We start from the raw sequence: 17562 nt of genomic DNA on the forward strand, positions 1-17562 counted from the left end.
CGTAAGGCTTATTCTTGCCTTAGCAGCTCAACATGGGTGGGTTGTCCACCATCTCAATGTCAAGTCGGCTTTTCTCAATGGAGATCTCAAAGAGGAGGTTTATGTCACCCAACCAGAAGGATATGTTGATAGAGCAAACAATCACAAGGTGTTCAAGCTTTATATAACTCTTTATGGTCTACGACAAGCTCCTCAAGCTTGGAAAATTCATTTGGATAAAAGCTTAAAAGACTTGGTTTTACAAAAAGTTCACTAGACCTAGCTGTTTACAAAAAGAACTCAAAAGACAAAATTCTTATTGTTGGTGTCTATGTTGATGACTTGATCATTACCGGATCGAACACTAACGACATTGTCGAATTCAAAGAACAAATGAAGAAAGAATTCGAAATGAGTGACTTGGGATTACTTTCTTACTACCTTGGAATCGAAGTTTCGCAAAAGAAGTGGAGAATATCTTTACTACAAACAACTTATGCAAAGAAGATTTTAGAGTAATTTGGGTTGCTGGATTGCAATCCAACAACGTCACCAATGGAACCTAAGTTGAAGGTTAAGAAGGATGAAGATGGTGAAAAAGTTGATCCAACTGAATATAGGCGAGTGGTAGGTTGTTTAAGGTACTTGACTCACACTCAACCAGACCTGTCCTTTTCGGTTGGAATTGCAAGTCGTTTCATGGAGGAACCAACCACTTTGCATTTTCAAGTTGTGAAACACATCTTACGATACGTAAAAGGAACCGTTGATTATGGACTCAACTATGGAAGAGGTCGTGAAATTGAAGATTTGGTTGGTTTTACCGATAGTGATCTTGGAGGTGACCCTGTTGATAGCAAGAGCACAAGTGGAATGGTTTTCTGTCTCGGAAGGAATGCGATAACTTGGCAATCCCAAAAACAAAAGATTGTTGCTTTGTCCACATGTGAAGCCGAGTTCATGGTAGCTACAACAACACCATGTCAAGCCATTTGGCTTGCTAATCTCGTGAAGGAGCTCACAGGACATCATATCATGCCTATCACCTTATATGTTGATAACAAGTCAACAATCACATTGATGAAAAATCATGTGTTTCATGGACAAAGCAAACACATTGACATTCATTATCACTTCATACAAGAATGTATTGAACGTGGGCAAATTATAGTGGAATATGCCAACTCGAAGGATCAACGGGCGGACATCTTTACAAAGGCTTTAGTATACGTGAAACATAGTGAAATGCGAAACATGATCGGCGTGACGAATCTCGAGCCAAGTTCGGTTTAAGGGGGAGAATGTGAGTGTAAACCTAACTTGGGAGACTTGGGTGTGAACTTGACACAAGTAGCTACACCTCCATCTATGTTGACAATAAGAACTCAAATGACAGCTTCTTCATTTCACATGATGAACACATTAAATGGTAATAGTAGTTACGATAGACTAGCTTAACTATAAATAAGAACTCTACCTTCAGTTGTAGAGCACCACAAAAACAGAGAGTGATACAGTGAGTATTTGTAATAAAGAGTTGTTTTTTCTTTTCTTGTAATTGAGCTAGTAAGCTCCTCATTTTGTTCTAGTTCTGAATAAAAGTTTGTTTCAACCCCAACAGAAAGTGTATAATAACGATTATCAATAAAATCTCTCTCTAGTTTCCTTGTTCATCTGTATATATATATATATATATATATATATATATATATATATATATATATATATATATATATATATATATATATATATATATATAGCTTGCCTATTTTGATCAAGTGAACCATATTAAATCCTTATGTTTTTATTGTTTTCTTTTGCATCTTTATTATAGTGTTTTTTGTTTGTCAAGTTATCCTAATAGATGATAGCGAAGGTATATTGTTTCCAAGTTTACTATCACAACTCATAGTTCTTTTCAGAACTAATTCATACACTCTTAAATCTATTCATATATTACACGTTTGTGTTAAACGACTTGTATACCCAACCAATTCTTTGAAGGGACACTTTTTCTATATTTTTTATACCGTTAAACGACAAGTCTTTTGGTTATCAAAATCTATATTCTATATAGTTATCACCTATCTTATTATCATCGTAAATATACAGATACTACCAAAAAATATATAGGTACTACCAAAATATACGTACTGATGGCCTAATTTATTTTCTTAATGAACATATATCTCTTTGGATTTGTTCTTTTTACAAAGTCGATATTTACATAATGAAACACGATTAATAAATATTATGAATATTAAAAAATCTTTGTTAAAATTGTAAAACAATAAATGTAGTTATAATCTTAAGAAAACATAGTAAGACTTTAATATTTAATTTCATAACTAAAATCAAGAATACAAAATTAAAAATGACATGGATGGATGAGACCAAATAAATCATTATTTTGCATAATTTGATTCACTTATGATAGAGACTAGTGATGGAGAGGGAGAAATAGATGGGGTAGTTGCAGTCTCATAACACTCAATTTGAAACACAATAATGTCTGCTCTTTAATGGCACCACCAGGCAAACATTCACTACGTTGGAATATCCAACTTTATTCAAGCATAAAATAAGAGATTTTTTGCTTAAAAATCCATATTTTATCGTTTTAAACCAAGAGTCAAACATATTTTGACTGTCCACTTGAAAATATGAGTTTTTAGTGAAGATGTGGAAAACAGGAAAGTAAACTCTTATTGTGGTTCTTTCTTTTTCAAAATAGTGACCAAGTCAGAAATTTTGAGATCGGGTATAAAATTTCCACGATTCAAAATAATAAATGCAGAGTTTCATAATATTTAAAATCGTAAATCGAAAAATGTAATTTAAGCAAAAGTAATAATTGAATTTGCCTGGTCGTCATATCTTAAAACCCATCAATGATATCGTTGTCAACAAATTGTAGAACCACATCACTCTCAATAAAACTGATTAAACAATCGTTTCAACTTGATTACCCATGCTTTCTGCAACTTAGGGTGTGTTTGACACGGAGCTTTTGGAAGCGTTTGGGAGTTTGTAACTTTTAGCTTTTGATAAAACGCTATAGTTTAAACAAAAAACTTCGTTTAACAGTACGAGCGATTAGCTTTTAGTTTTAACAAAACACTTCGATTCTAAAAGCTATTTCATGTAGCGTTTAACAAAACGCTTTTGAGCTTTTGAAATTACTTTCCATAATTACCCTTAAAAATATATTTATATATTTATTTATTTTTAATCAATTGTCTTTTTATGTAATTGTATATATTTCAAAAGCTTTCAGCTATTTTTGTCAAACATTCATATAACAAATAAAAGCTACAGCTTCCCGCTACCAGCTACCTGCTACACGCTACCAGCTAACCGCTACACGCTTTCAGCTAACAGCTACTTTTGCCAAACATGCCCTAAATTCTCTCTATACTTGAGGTAGCAACGGAAAAAGATATATTTGATGTAGTTATTCTATCCCAATCATCAAAAACATTGTGCAATCCCTTTCGTAGGAGAGTAAAATAACATAGAGTTTGTTTATATATATATATATATATATATATATATATATATATATATATATATATATATATATATATATATATATATATATATATCGAAAGGATTTAATTAGAACTTAATCGAAACTCTTGAGGTCGTGAAACTACATAGGGTAGTGAGGGTACTACAACATCCCCATATATATATATATATATATATATATATATATATATATATATATATATTTTGGGGATATTGTAGTACCATCACTACCCTTGTAGTTTGGCCAGTGCTTCAAGACCTCAAGAGTTTCGATTAATTTCTAATTAAATCCTTTTGATATTGCTCTTGGACTGAAGTAGTCGCTCATGAAAAAAAAATAAGTACACGTGTATCTTGTTTTTTTTTTCTTATTATTTTTTTTTGAACATCTAAATTTTATAAAAAACTAACAAGAGGCTTAAAACCATTACACAAAAATAACCAATAAACGGAGTGTGGTTGTCTTGATGGATCTTTATTTTGAAACGGCAGAATTTTAGATTATCTTGAGAAAACTTTAAAATTTAATTAAAAAATAAAGTTGTATATAATTAAAAATCAAAATCTCTCTTCAAGAATCTTTCGAACCATTCAAATATTTTGGTTCAAGAAATGGTTTTTTTCCCAACTCTTCTAAATTTAAAGAAATGGGTTTTTTTGGCATGCGTTTGTGGAAAAGAACTCATTCCAAGGAAGGTTCTATTGCAATTTTAAATACATTTTGAGAACATGAACCATGTCATCGAAACGATCACATGGTTACACCACCAGATCTTCATGTTAAACATGGTTATCAAATCTATACTATTTCTAAGTATCGATGTATTTTCTTTATTTTTGATGCACTAAACAATTTACCTTAGTTTGATTGGCTTTTGCGTTTTACGTTCCTTATTGTGTTTATATAAGTTACAACCAAAATTAAATGAAGAATTTCAATTTTAATACCATAATATCGTATATATCAAATCTAACTTTTAAATATTATATTTATACTTCATAAATTTTAAAACTATCATATTTACCATTATCCCCCACCCACGACTCTTTCCAAAACAAGAATTGATCAACTCCTTCATCAATCAGCTTCTTACTATTAGACATCAAATCCACACCTTTTTTTGGCAAAGATATGAAATGGCACCACTAATGTCTAACCATACCAAAGTTTTATTACGCGGATGATCAAGATGAACACATGACAAACATTAATAACCTTGACGACATAAACAAAAAAGCATTAGGATGGGCCTGAAATCGCCAAATGTATTTGAAAGGTAGAGCCCTAATCAGGGCAAAGAAGTTGGCAACACTAAGACTTCTCTCTCTCTCTCTCTCTCTCTCTCTCTCTCTCTCTCTCTCTATATATATATATATATATATATATATATATATATATATATATATATATATATATATATATATATATATATATATATATATATATATATATATATATATATATATATATATATATCTCAAAACCTTCTCCTAACTAACACATGACATCTTCTATCTTCCTTCTCTTCGTCCAGAATAAACTTACTTCTAAAAGATTCAAGCTTAGACAAAAATACCACTAGGAAACTTATACATCAACATAAATATGTGTGATGAGAGCTTAACACCGATTTTAGAAGAGTGAAATGACTGCCTACTGAAAGGGTTACCTCTGACTAAGATTGAATCTTCATTATGTTATCAACCATTTTCTAGGCATGTGTATTTGTAATATGTCTTATTACAACTAATCTTAACCATAAAACATGTTAATCATCACTAATGAGATGTTAATTGTCTCACAATTATGCTTCAAGACTTTATAATAAAAGATTAAGCAAGTTGTACTTTTCATATTATGCATTGAGGACTTGTACCATATAAGTATCATGATAATTCTTACATAAAACATGTTACTACCAACTAATTACATGCTTTTAATGCTCATGGAGTAATTATCTAACTATAATTAAACCAATAATTAAACCCTTAAAAATTAGTGTGCATGGGTTTATCCCAAAATTCTCAAATTATCATGCAAGGAAAGATAATTGCTTCTTACCTTATGTTCTTGAATTAATTTCATCTTTATTCTTGCTTGATTCATACACACCACAATTAGCTCTTGGAGAAAATTTTAGATGAAAATAATGTAAAACTAAATAGTAATTAACATGATTCGGTGGTCAAACTGAATCGGATTGGTGTGATGTGTAATGTGCTAGTTTAACCAAGAAGGTTAAGAATAATATATATATATATATATATATATATATATATATATATATATATATATATATATATATATATATATATATATATATATATATATATGGTAATTATAAAGTATAAAGTGTTATTAAGAACCTAATAGTTAAGAAGGGCATTTTAGTCATTTACTATGAATTATAAATTAAATCTTTGTTGAATTTATAAATTATATGTAACAATCGGACATTTGGTAGAACAAGATTGAAGACTCATTCTTTGAAGAAGAGTTTAGAGATCCAGATTTAGCTTCATCATTTTGTGACTTTTGAGGTATAAAGTCCGTAACTTGTTAACTCCTTGTATAGTTCTTCTTTTGGGCTTGTTTATGGCTATTTTGGACCCTTTTGGTTAGTCCTTATGAACTAAGGTCGTTTTAGAAGCTTAGAATTTTAGATTAGGACATTTTAGGGGTCCCTTAAGCATAAACATGCAAACTTTATGGTGTATATAGACTCATGCATGTGTTAAGACCCTTTGTTAAGCTCCTTTGAGCTTTAGAGCCCCATTAAGCCATGCATGAACGTAAAGTTGTCAACTTTACGTGATAAATCATCTTTTGTGACAAGATCTGAGAGTATGGAGTAGGTGTTGAATAGATTAAGTTCTTATTGATGTGGGGTGGACAACTAGAGAGTATGCTATGCGTACAAGCTGGTACGCTGCGCGTACTAGTCCCAAAGCAAGTACGCTAAGCGTACGAGCTGAGTATGCCTTGCAGACTTAGTAGTTTGGCTTTGGATTTGAGCTTCTCGGTTTTGGGCCATGTGTGGACCTTAGGAATTTAGGGCATTATTGGGCCATCAAATGTTTAGTTTGGACTTTGTGTGATGAAGGCCCACGAAGGGTTTTGGGCCTAATTTGGAGGATTGGGCCATAACTGGGCTTTGGGTGACCATTTTTGGAATTTGGCCTTTTGAGTAATTGGTTTGGGCTTTGGCCTTGGGCCAAGTTAGGTAAAGGGTAAAATGGTCTTTTACCCTAGTTTGGACTCTTAATGTGAGTCGAGATCCAATTATTAATTGGATGTTATTTTATGATCATAGCGCGGGGTTTTTGGACCAGCTGCCAGAGATTTATCTGTGAGATTCAGCACTCTGAGGTGAGTCTTTCTCACCATGGTTAGTAGGTCAAAGGCACCAATGTCGACTCATGGTTTATTATGTTAGGATGCTAGATGTCTACGTGACTCTTGCATGTGTATGTGTTTGTATGCTTAGTGGGTGGGGACCAATGGGTAATATGTATGCTATTATTTGTTATACTTGTGTGTTTGTATGTTGCGCGGGGCCCGTTGTGAGAGTTAGGGTGACACTCGTTATACTTAGTGGGCGGGGCCCGTTATGCGAGTTAGAGCGGGGACCGTTATACTCATCGGGCGAGGCCCATTATATGTTTGATATGTGTGGTATGTGATATTTGGGGGAAATTCACTAAGCTTTGCGCTTACGTTTTCAGTTTATGTTGCAGGTACTTCTGGTGCAAAAGGGAAGAGCTCGGGGTGATTCCAGTGCACACACGATATTGTTCCACATTTCATGATAACTCTGATATTTTATGATGTTTTGATACATTTGTTCCACTTAGGATTTATGATGATGTTTTGGGATATTGTTTTATTAGTTGAAAAATGAAATTTTTGGGTATTATTTTTGGGACATTACATTATATCTTTATGATTAAAGATGGTGATATAAAGTTAAGGAGGAGTAAGATAAGAATAAAAAGAACAAAATTTGAAATTACATGAATGATGATGTGGCGGAGGTGGTGCCACACTGTGGGAAGCAGTGAATTATTTGACGTAAAAATGATAACAATGTACTTTGAAAGAGCCACGGTGTGGAGAGGATATGGCATGACATGGAGAAATTAAGTTGTTCAAGATTTTAGTGATGAAGAGTTTTTGTGACAGATGGAAAGTGTCACAAAAGTGTTAAAATACGACGAAAGGGTCTCGTTCGTCAACATGATGTGGGCATGATATCGCCACGACGTGGCGACTATATCAACTGAAGTAAACTTGTTTTTTTCAGCTCAAAACATACCTCAACAGAGTATAGACGATATTTGGCGATAAAGAAGCGATTTCTTAGCTAGAGGGTTGAATCTTGGAGACAAATTGAAGGGATTAACAACCAAGTTTCATCTTATGTGTGTTGGAACCTAAAATTGAATCTCTACCAATCCTAAGTACTTATTCCTAAGTGTGTTGGTTCCAAAGGGAAGAGTGCTCCGGAACCTGTCCAGAGTTGAAGAGTTGGAGAATGAAGTGAAGTTTCGAACAAAAGTCACTCCAAAATGTTAAATATTCTGGAGTCTAGCTATTTTGTCTTTTGTCATTTAATATCTTTGTATTGACGTAACATTTCATAGGACTTAGTCTTTTGTTATATTAGACAATCAGAATGTCAGAAGTAATTCTAATGTCCGATCCTATGTATGTTCTTTGGTTAATTAGATGTAACATTCTCTCCTATATAAAGGAGCATTCAATACAAGACAAGGACGGATCTTTTTCACACTTTTGGCATCTTTACTAAGTTCTTCAAACATTCTTTTTGTTCTTCATTTTTTAGCTTTACTTTGATCATTTACTCTAGTTCTTCATTTAATGACTTGATCATTTGTTTAACACATTATCTAAGACTAGACTAGTCTTTCTAGGCTAGACTTGAATATTTATTAGTAAGCAGACATTAATCTTAAGCATTCATTCAAGGTTTGTATTCTCAAACCTTGTCCCTGCGCAACTGATCAAATTTCTTGTTCTCACAATTAGTATCAGAGCTTGAGTGGTTGTCCTGTGAATCAATAAGAGTAGATTATAGTTGGTTTGAATATACCTTGGTATTCGAACCATTTCTGTGTTAAGGATAAAAGTTCTTCTATATACCACTTTTGCTCAAGATATCTTAACTTCAATGGCTGATTCTAATCCTTAACAAATGATTTCAATGCAAATCGTAAATAGAGTGGGTGGCCCTATTCGTGCCCCATTACTATTTGTGGAAGAATATGATCACTGGAAAGTTAGAATGGAAAGATTTCTTTTAGCCAAAGATAAAGGTGAAGAGATATGGAGATCTGTGAAAGAAGGTCCTCATGTTCCTGTAAGAATCGTTGTAAGAGATGCTGCTGCCTAGCTTATGGGTCAAGATGAAAATCGTCCAGCTCCTTTAACTGCTGATGACATTGAAAAACTACATGCTGACCAAGTTGCTTTCTCTGAAATGGTGTTTAGTGTTCCTCCCTCACCCTTCGAGCACATCAAGTTATGCAAATCAGCTAAAGAGATTTGGCACACCCTTCATGACCTAATTGAAGGCTCGGAAAACATGAAAGACAAGCGCCTTACTTCGGTTGTCAACGAATTTGATACCTTCATGACCACTCCTAGTGAATCTGTGGCCTCTGCCTCCAACCGTTACCGAATCGTGGTCAACAACATGACTGCTCATGGGATTATCTGAACTACCTTGGAGTACAATGTCAAATTCATAAACAATCTTGGCAAAGGATGGGGAAACGTAAAATTTTGTCTTCAAAGTAATGGTTCCTTGAAAAAGTTAAAGCTCTATCAACTTTTTGATGAACTTCAAGGACACGAGTCAAATGTTGCTCAAACCATAAGGGAAATTCTTGGAGGTCCTCTTTCCCTTCTCAGTTCCTTCGAATCAACTATTCCGAACTCATCTGCTCTGGACCCTTTCAAAGCCACTATCCCACTCATTAAATCATCCACACCCTCTCAAATCTATCCTATTGATGATTCCGAAGCCATGGATTCAGAACTCCGTTTCTAACAGGAGTTTGCTCTACTCTCAATTAAATACAAATGACCTTTCAACCCTTCCTTTAAACCATACCAAAACAGATTCCAAGCTCCTCACCACAACAATCCTCAACCATATTCATCTCCAGAACCTAAACCAACTTCCGAAAATCCTCCTACATACAAACCGAACCTCTCTAAGTCAAGCTCTTCTTCATAATCTTCTCAGAATTCCACTTCAGACAAACCAAAAATTGTGTGTCATAAGTGTGGACATCCTAACCACTTTGCAAAAGATAGTCGAGCTGACGCTCAATTGAAACCAAAAATCAAGGATTCTGCCTACTATGTCCGATAAGCTCAAGAAATGGCTGAAAGTGAAAAAGCATTTGTAACAACGGTTTCAAGAGATGTTCAAGGTTATTGGTCTTCCAGCGATGATGATAAAATCACTGGCAGGAACACGTGTCTCATGGCAAAGCAAGAAATAGAATGTGAGGATGGCTATTGGTCGTCTGGATCTGAGAAAGATGATAAAGATGATGAGCACAACTACTGCTACATAGCTACAAACGACCCTCCAGGAAGAAGCATCATTCAACAGGTAAAAAGTTTAATTACTGAAAATAATTTTGATTTATCAATTTGTGAACCATATCTAACTCAGATTCAATCGGACATGAACATCATTTACAAAGCCTATGAGTCAGCCATAGAAACTAGTGAGAAGAAGGATATCGAATTGAGTCGTATTTGATTACGTTTCAAGGATAAGAAGTTAAAAATTAAGTCATTAGAACGAGAGATTGTAATGTCAAAAGATGAATGTGTCATTTTGAAAGACAAATGTGAAATTACCTACTCTGAAAGAAATGTGTTCATTTCTAATAATAAATGTCTCAATGCTAAAATAGGTGCTTTGCACAACTCTATTGACATGCTTGAAGCAGATGAATAGATGACTCATAATTTTCATCATCCATGGTCCAAAGCACCTGGCCTCGGAAGCGAGTTTTCGAAGCCTATTGCAAGTCCTCTGAAGGAATTGCAAAATATGACTTTTCTAGGATAGGTTCCGAACATCAAACATTCGGACACCCCTGTTTCTCCATTGTCTCCCCTTCCTAATACAATTGACCACTTTGCACCTTTGATCCCTGAATTTCAACCAATTGTTGTTAAGTGTCCTGATTCCAAGCCTCTTCTGCCTCTGACAAACCTAGACCTGAATCGGACCACAAAATTCCACCACATTGTCTCCAATAGAATAGATCATATTCCAAACAACAATCAACCTAACAACTATGTTATTGAGGAAATTATTTCCAATATTACTGAAACCACTTCATCTGAGTTTGTATGGGCACCCTTGGATGATAATGTCGAAACCTCAAGCAATGTCTCCTCTGATTCATGTGAATATGAATCCCTTGGTATTTCAAAAACGACATTGGTTCCCATTGATCCAAATTTTAGCAATCCATCAACAAGTCAAATCTCAAAGTCTATATCTCAATCAAAGCAAAAACCAATGCTTAATAGAAAGGATGTGGTAGATCATAAAGTGGAAGCAAGAAATGCTCACAAGAAGGAAGTTAGGTCTAGACAAAACTTTCGATTCCTTGAAAACTCCAAAAAGAGTGCATCTCGGAACTTTAGCTCACCTGCACCTAGAAAAAACTCCTTTGCTCCCACTAAGATACTCAAAAGACCATCAAGTTCTCCTAGTTCTGCACAATTCAAGATAGGAGTCAGTACCACTCTGTCCAAAACTCATGAAAATGCCTCACCTGTCTGAAACACACCGTCTCGGAATGTTTCCTTGGTTTTCATCACTAAAACTGATGGCATAATTTTTAAATCAAATTCTTCAAAAACCAGTGTGCTGTCTAACAAACCAAAGAGTACTCAAAACACAAGTTTCTCAAAATCTTCTAAACAAAATCTTGTGTGGAAAGTCAAAACTCATTCTAAAGAAAAAATTACTCTGGAAAATTCAGTTACTTCCACCACTCTAGAAGCTCATGTTCCGAAGCACGGTGCTCTGGGAGTTCATGTCATTGAGTATGACTATTGGATTGTTGAAAGAACATTATCCTTCTGCATATTCCCTAAGGAATCCTGGAATAAGCCTTCTAAATCCTCTGTTACTCATAAGTCTCTTTCAAAGCCCAAGACTCGTGCCCTTGTCCCAAAATCTAACGCGGAGTCTAAATACTCCATCATTCACTAATTTTTGCAGGCACTATGTGCTTCAGAGCAAGAAATAGTATGGTATATTGATAGTGCTTGCTCCATGCACATGATGAGGCAGAAGAACTTTCTGCGAGATCTGAAGCTTTCATGAAATGTTGGATATGTAACATATGGTAACAATTCAAACTCTCAAATACGGGGTTATAGCATCCTTACAAATAGCAACTTCTCAATCTTAAATGTGGCATATGTAGCCGACCTAAAGCACAACTTGATAAGTGTGGTTCAACTCACTGATGCAAACCGTCAAGTTGAATTTTATAAGAAACACAGCTACATCATGACCGAAGACCAAAGTGATTGTTTAATCAAGTCCAACCACAACAAGAACATGTACCCTCTTGATATCAACATGATCATTGGTAAGCCCCAGCTGTGCTTACTCTCCAAAGCAATTCCTGATGTTAGCTAGTTGTAGCACCGAAGGTTTGCACACTTAAACTTTAGATACATGAATGATCTTGTGTCAGGAGAAATGGTCCATCAACAGTGGAAAGTTAACTTAGGGGGAGATTGTTGGAACCTAAAAGTGAACCTCTAGCAATTATAAGTCCTTATTCCTAAGTGTGTTGGTTCCGAAGGAAAGAGTGCTCCAGAACCTGTCCGGAGCTGAAGAGTTGGAGAATGAAGTGAAGTTCCGAACAGAAGTCACTCCGGAATGCATGTCCGGAATGTTAAATATTCCGGAGTGTAGCTATTTTGTCTTTTGTCATTTATTGTCTTTGTATTGATGTAACGTTTCATAGGACTTATCTTTTGTTATATTAGACAATCAAAATGTCAAAAGTAATTCTATTGTCCAGTCCTATGTAAGTTCCTTGGTTAATTTGATGTAACATTCTCTACTATATAAAGGAGCATTCAATACAAGTCAAGAACGGATCTTTTTCACACTCTTAGCATCTTTACTAAGTTCTTCAAACATTCTTCTTGATCTTCATTTATTAGCTTTACTTTGATCATTTACTCTAGCTCTTCATTTAATGACTTGATCATTTGTTGAACACATTATCTAAGACTAGACTGGTCTTTCCAGGCTAGACTTGAATATTTATTAGTAAGCAGACATTGATCTTAAGCATTCATTCAAGGTTTGTATTCTCAAACCTTGTCCCTGCGTAACTGATCAAACTTCTAGTTCTCACAACGTGTAGATTAAAGGTAAGCGGTTTAACTTTTTAAAATCCTCTTAAAATAGTATGAAAATCGAATTGGGGCTAAGAAGCTGATTCGAAATTAGTAGAATTATGGGTAGAATCGAAATGTATTAGATCATTGAAAGTGTATCTAGCTCAATTATATACATGTGAAGTGATTACCATAACTTAATATTTGATTTGGGAATTTTCCCATGAACCCTAATTGTGATTTTTTTGTGAATTTTTATTCATGATTTCTATGTTTTACTACATTTTAATTCACGAATTTGAAAGTTGATTAATATGAACTTGAATTATGAAAAGTGATGAATTTGATGTTTTGAGAATACAACTTAATGAATTTCAGTTCATTAACAATTAGTTGTTGAAATTAACATGAGTTACAATGTTGGAATGATGGAATAGGAATCTTGAGTTGAACTAATGAGAGTAATATATTAAATGATCTAAATGTATAAGTATAGTTTTTATTCTTGTAACAACTTTGGGTATTAAAGTGGTGGATAAGGGCTTGGGTGTTGAGACGCCATATAACCAACAAGTGATAAGGTGAGTAAAACTTATTTTACTTTTGAGCTTGAACTCTTGTTATTAAATTATTATTATATATATATATATATATATATAGAGAGAGAGAGAGATTTAAATATTCTAACTAATTATTATGTATATATAGGAATAATAGTGGGTCAATAAAAATAAATAAATAAATAAATAAGGGTAATTTAGTAAATTGATAAATAAATTCCACAAATACTCCCTAAAATCATGCTAATTACACTGACTGTTAACCTAATTTCTCCCCTTTTATGTGCAATCGTTCTTATTCTCTGTAACACCATCACCCATTCTGTAACGACCCAAATTTCCAAATAAAATTTTCATTTTTAATTAATCAAAACATACCCATAAAATATGAAATCTCAATGACAACACTTTTCAAAACCCATAACATCACATTTTATTTCAAATATTAGAGTGTCCCCATATAAAATGTCGAAGAGTGTATGCCGCACCATCAAACCTTTCCCTTGTGCTTAGGCTCAGAAGTACCTAAAACAAACCAAAAAACTATAAGCTAATGCTTAGGGAGTTCCCTAGATCATACCACACACAATCCACATAATCACATAATCCGTATTAGCTATATATGCTACATAAACCATATAAGTCATGCATTCAAACATATAAGGCTGTCGTGGGCTCCTCCCAGGGTCTTATACCTACATGCCACAGGGTCCCCCATAGTATTTACTACTTGCCATGGGCTCCCCCTGGGGTCTTTCATGCAAATAACATAATAGTCAACTAGCATATCATATATCACAGAATTATCTATCATACTACATAATTCGTACATTAACATATAGGGATGTCGTGGACTCCCTCCAGGGTCTTACTCCTATGTAACATTGGCTCCTCCACATAGTCTTAACTACTTGACATTGGCTTCCCTACATGGTCTTTACCTAGGAATGTCATAGGCTCCCCCACATGGTCTTATATCCAACTGAAACAGGCTCCCCCCCCCCCCCCCCCCGGGGGGGGGGGGGTCTTCATACATCTAATCAATAAGTACTAGCACATTCTCATATACATGCATACCATACTTTTTAGTAGTGAATCCACAATAAACACTACAACTAACTAATGGGCTGGCCTTGGTGACTTCGACCCATTGGTATGGTGAGGAGACTCACCTCTATCTGCTGAATCCAAAATCTGCTCTCCTAACAGTCCATAACCACCCGTGCTGAACAATAATACTATTAACCCATGGTTAGGGTTGAATATATCCAATTAAAGAACCCAAGCCCCAAATCCTTTCACAATGGCCCAAAAGTCTCCCTTTGATAATGGGCCCCAAGTCCATGTCCAAAATCATTAATGAGCCTCATGGCCCAATAAAGCCCAACCATAGAAACCACGACCCAAAACATATAAATTGGCCCACTAACTCAAAACATGACCAGGCGCAATGACTGATTAAGGCCCAAAGGGCTTACAAGCCCAAAACGAGCTCAAACCCATCTGAGTGTGTACGGTTGTCTACCACCTTTGTACGTGCAACATACTGAGTCCCTGAGCTGTATGCGCTGCGTACACTAAATTACACCCAACATATAAACAGATTAAGCACCTAATTCCATTAAGTGCTTAATACTTGATGTTCTAACATCTAATATCATATATGAGTTCATTAAGACGTCCTAGGGCATAAAATTGGCAACTTTATGCCCTTGCATGCTATATGAGACTTTAAAACTTCATTCTTCACATTAGGACTTCATATAAAGCTTCAAACTCATGCATGGAGTCTAGATACCCTTCAAGCTAGCACCTTTATGCATCTAGCATGCTCACAATGCTAAGATCTAACCATTTTAGTCTTTGGAGTTGCTCAACTCTCAAGAAAATGTCTAAAACCAACTAAAGGGACAATATGTAAAACCCTAGCTAGATCTAATGAATAAGATAGCAGGATCCAGATTTTATACCTCCAAAAGCTCTTCAAGGTGATCTAGATGCAAATTATTGTAACACAATGCCATTCCTAAGCTTTCTCACTAACTTCTTTTTCTCAAATAAGCTCCAAAATGGCCATTAACACACTTCTATGCTCCACAATCACACTCTCAAAGGAAAACTGAGTTAAAGGGACGAAATGAGGCTTAAGAGGCGGATTTGGGTTTAGTCCCAATGACTTAAGGATGCTTAAATAGGTGTTAAGTCCGAAAATTAAGGTTTTGGTCCTCTGTTGTGTACGCGCTGCATACCTATATGTACGCCCCATGTACGCAATACTCATCCGCAATCCTTCCTCCATAGTACGCTAAGTGTACCCTTAGAAACACCGAGCATACAAAAGGGACAATTTTGCCAACTAAATCATTTAAAAGGGTTAAAAACGTTTACCTAGTTTGGAGTGTTACAACTCTCCCCCACTTGAACTAGACTTCGTTATCGAAGTCCATAGACACAAACAAATTCGTGTAATGCTCTTGCATCTCATCTCCCGACTCCCATGTCCATTTAAAGCCTCTTCGGTGCTGCCATTGCACCTTCACTAGCTTCAACTCTTTGTTACAAAGGACCTTAGTCTTTCTATCTAGAACTGCGATGGGCTTCTTGATGTAATTCAGGGTCTCATCTACCTGGATGTCATCCAAGGAGATAACCACACCCTCTTTAGTGATACACTTCCGCAGTTGGGACACATGAAAAGTGTTGTGGATCTGACTCAGCTCATCCAGAAGGTCCAGTCGATAAGACACAGTGCCGACTCGAGTAGAAATCCTGAACGGACCAATAAATCTGGGTCCCAACTTTCCCCTCTTTCGAAACCTAATGATGCCCTTCCATGGCGACATTTTTTGCAATAAAAAATCTCCCACCTGGAACTCGAGGTTCGATCGGCGCCAATCAGCATAGCTTTTCTGACAGCTCTATGCGACTCGCAACCTGTCGTGCATCTGCTGAATTAACTTGGTGATCTTGAGCACCACCTCGGTGCTCCTCATGACTTGATGTCCTACCTCGCCCCAACATACGGGAGTTCTACACCTCTGACCATACAACATCTCGAACGGGGGTCGGTCGATACTAGCATGATAACTATTGTTATATGATAACCCTACTAGTGGGAGGTAAGTATCCCAACTCCCTCCAAAATCTAATACACATGCCCGAAACATCTCCTCGATCATCTAGATCGTCCGCTCTTTCTGGCCGTATGTCTGGGGGGTAATATACAGTGCTGAAGTGTAACTATGTGCCCGGTTCCTCATGGAACTTTCTCCAGAATTTGGATGTGAATCGGACATCCCGGTCAAAGACCACCGACACTGGCACCTCATACCTAACCACCACCTCTCTCACATAAATATCTGCTAATTTCTCAGTGGATATGCTCTCGGAGATCGGAATAAAGTGGGCACTCTTCGTTAATCTATACACAATAACCTATATGGCATCCACACCCCTCGCCGTCCTCGGTAACCTTGTGATAAAGTCCATGGTGATCTCTTATCACTTCCATATACGAATGGGTAGTGGTTGAACCTTTCCATGAGGCCGCTAATGTTCGGCCTTGACCTTCCTGTAGGTCAAACACCATTCCACAAACCAGGCGATCTACCGCTTCATGCAGGGCCACAAGTAGCTCAACCTCAGATCTCTATACGTTTTTGTAGCTCCCTGATGTATAGATAACTTGAACTTATGTGCCTCCTCTAATATCTTCTATTTCACTCCCCCAGTCAATGGTACCCACACCCGACCACACTATGTCAAGAGTCCCCGACCATCCCGTACAAATAAAGGAAACTGACCCTGGATCCGCTCTATCTTCCAGTTCTCTTTCTTTAAACCCTTCACTTGAACCTTTTTGATCATATCTAACAGTGGAGAGACCACCGTCATCCTCAAACAAATGTTCCCGATCGGAAAACCCGCTGTCTTGCGGCTCAAAGCATCGGTCACCACGTTGGCCTTCCCTGGATGGTATTAGATCTTGTAGTCAAAATCATTCAGTACATGCAACCACCTCCTCTATCACATGTTGAGGTTCTGATGATCCAATAGATACTTCAA

At 36.0% G+C, this 17562-nt stretch overlaps 1 pseudogene; it reads left to right on the forward strand.

The window, feature by feature from the left end:
- Positions 1-534: 534 nt before the first annotated feature.
- Positions 535-1272, forward strand: LOC145009629 (secreted RxLR effector protein 161 pseudogene; annotated as a pseudogene).
- The last annotated feature ends 16290 nt before the right edge of the window (positions 1273-17562 follow it).

Source organism: Lactuca saligna, chromosome 8, assembly GCF_052625555.1.
Source record: "Lactuca saligna cultivar CGN05327 chromosome 8, ASM5262555v1, whole genome shotgun sequence".
NCBI classification, from domain to species: Eukaryota; Viridiplantae; Streptophyta; class Magnoliopsida; order Asterales; family Asteraceae; genus Lactuca; species Lactuca saligna.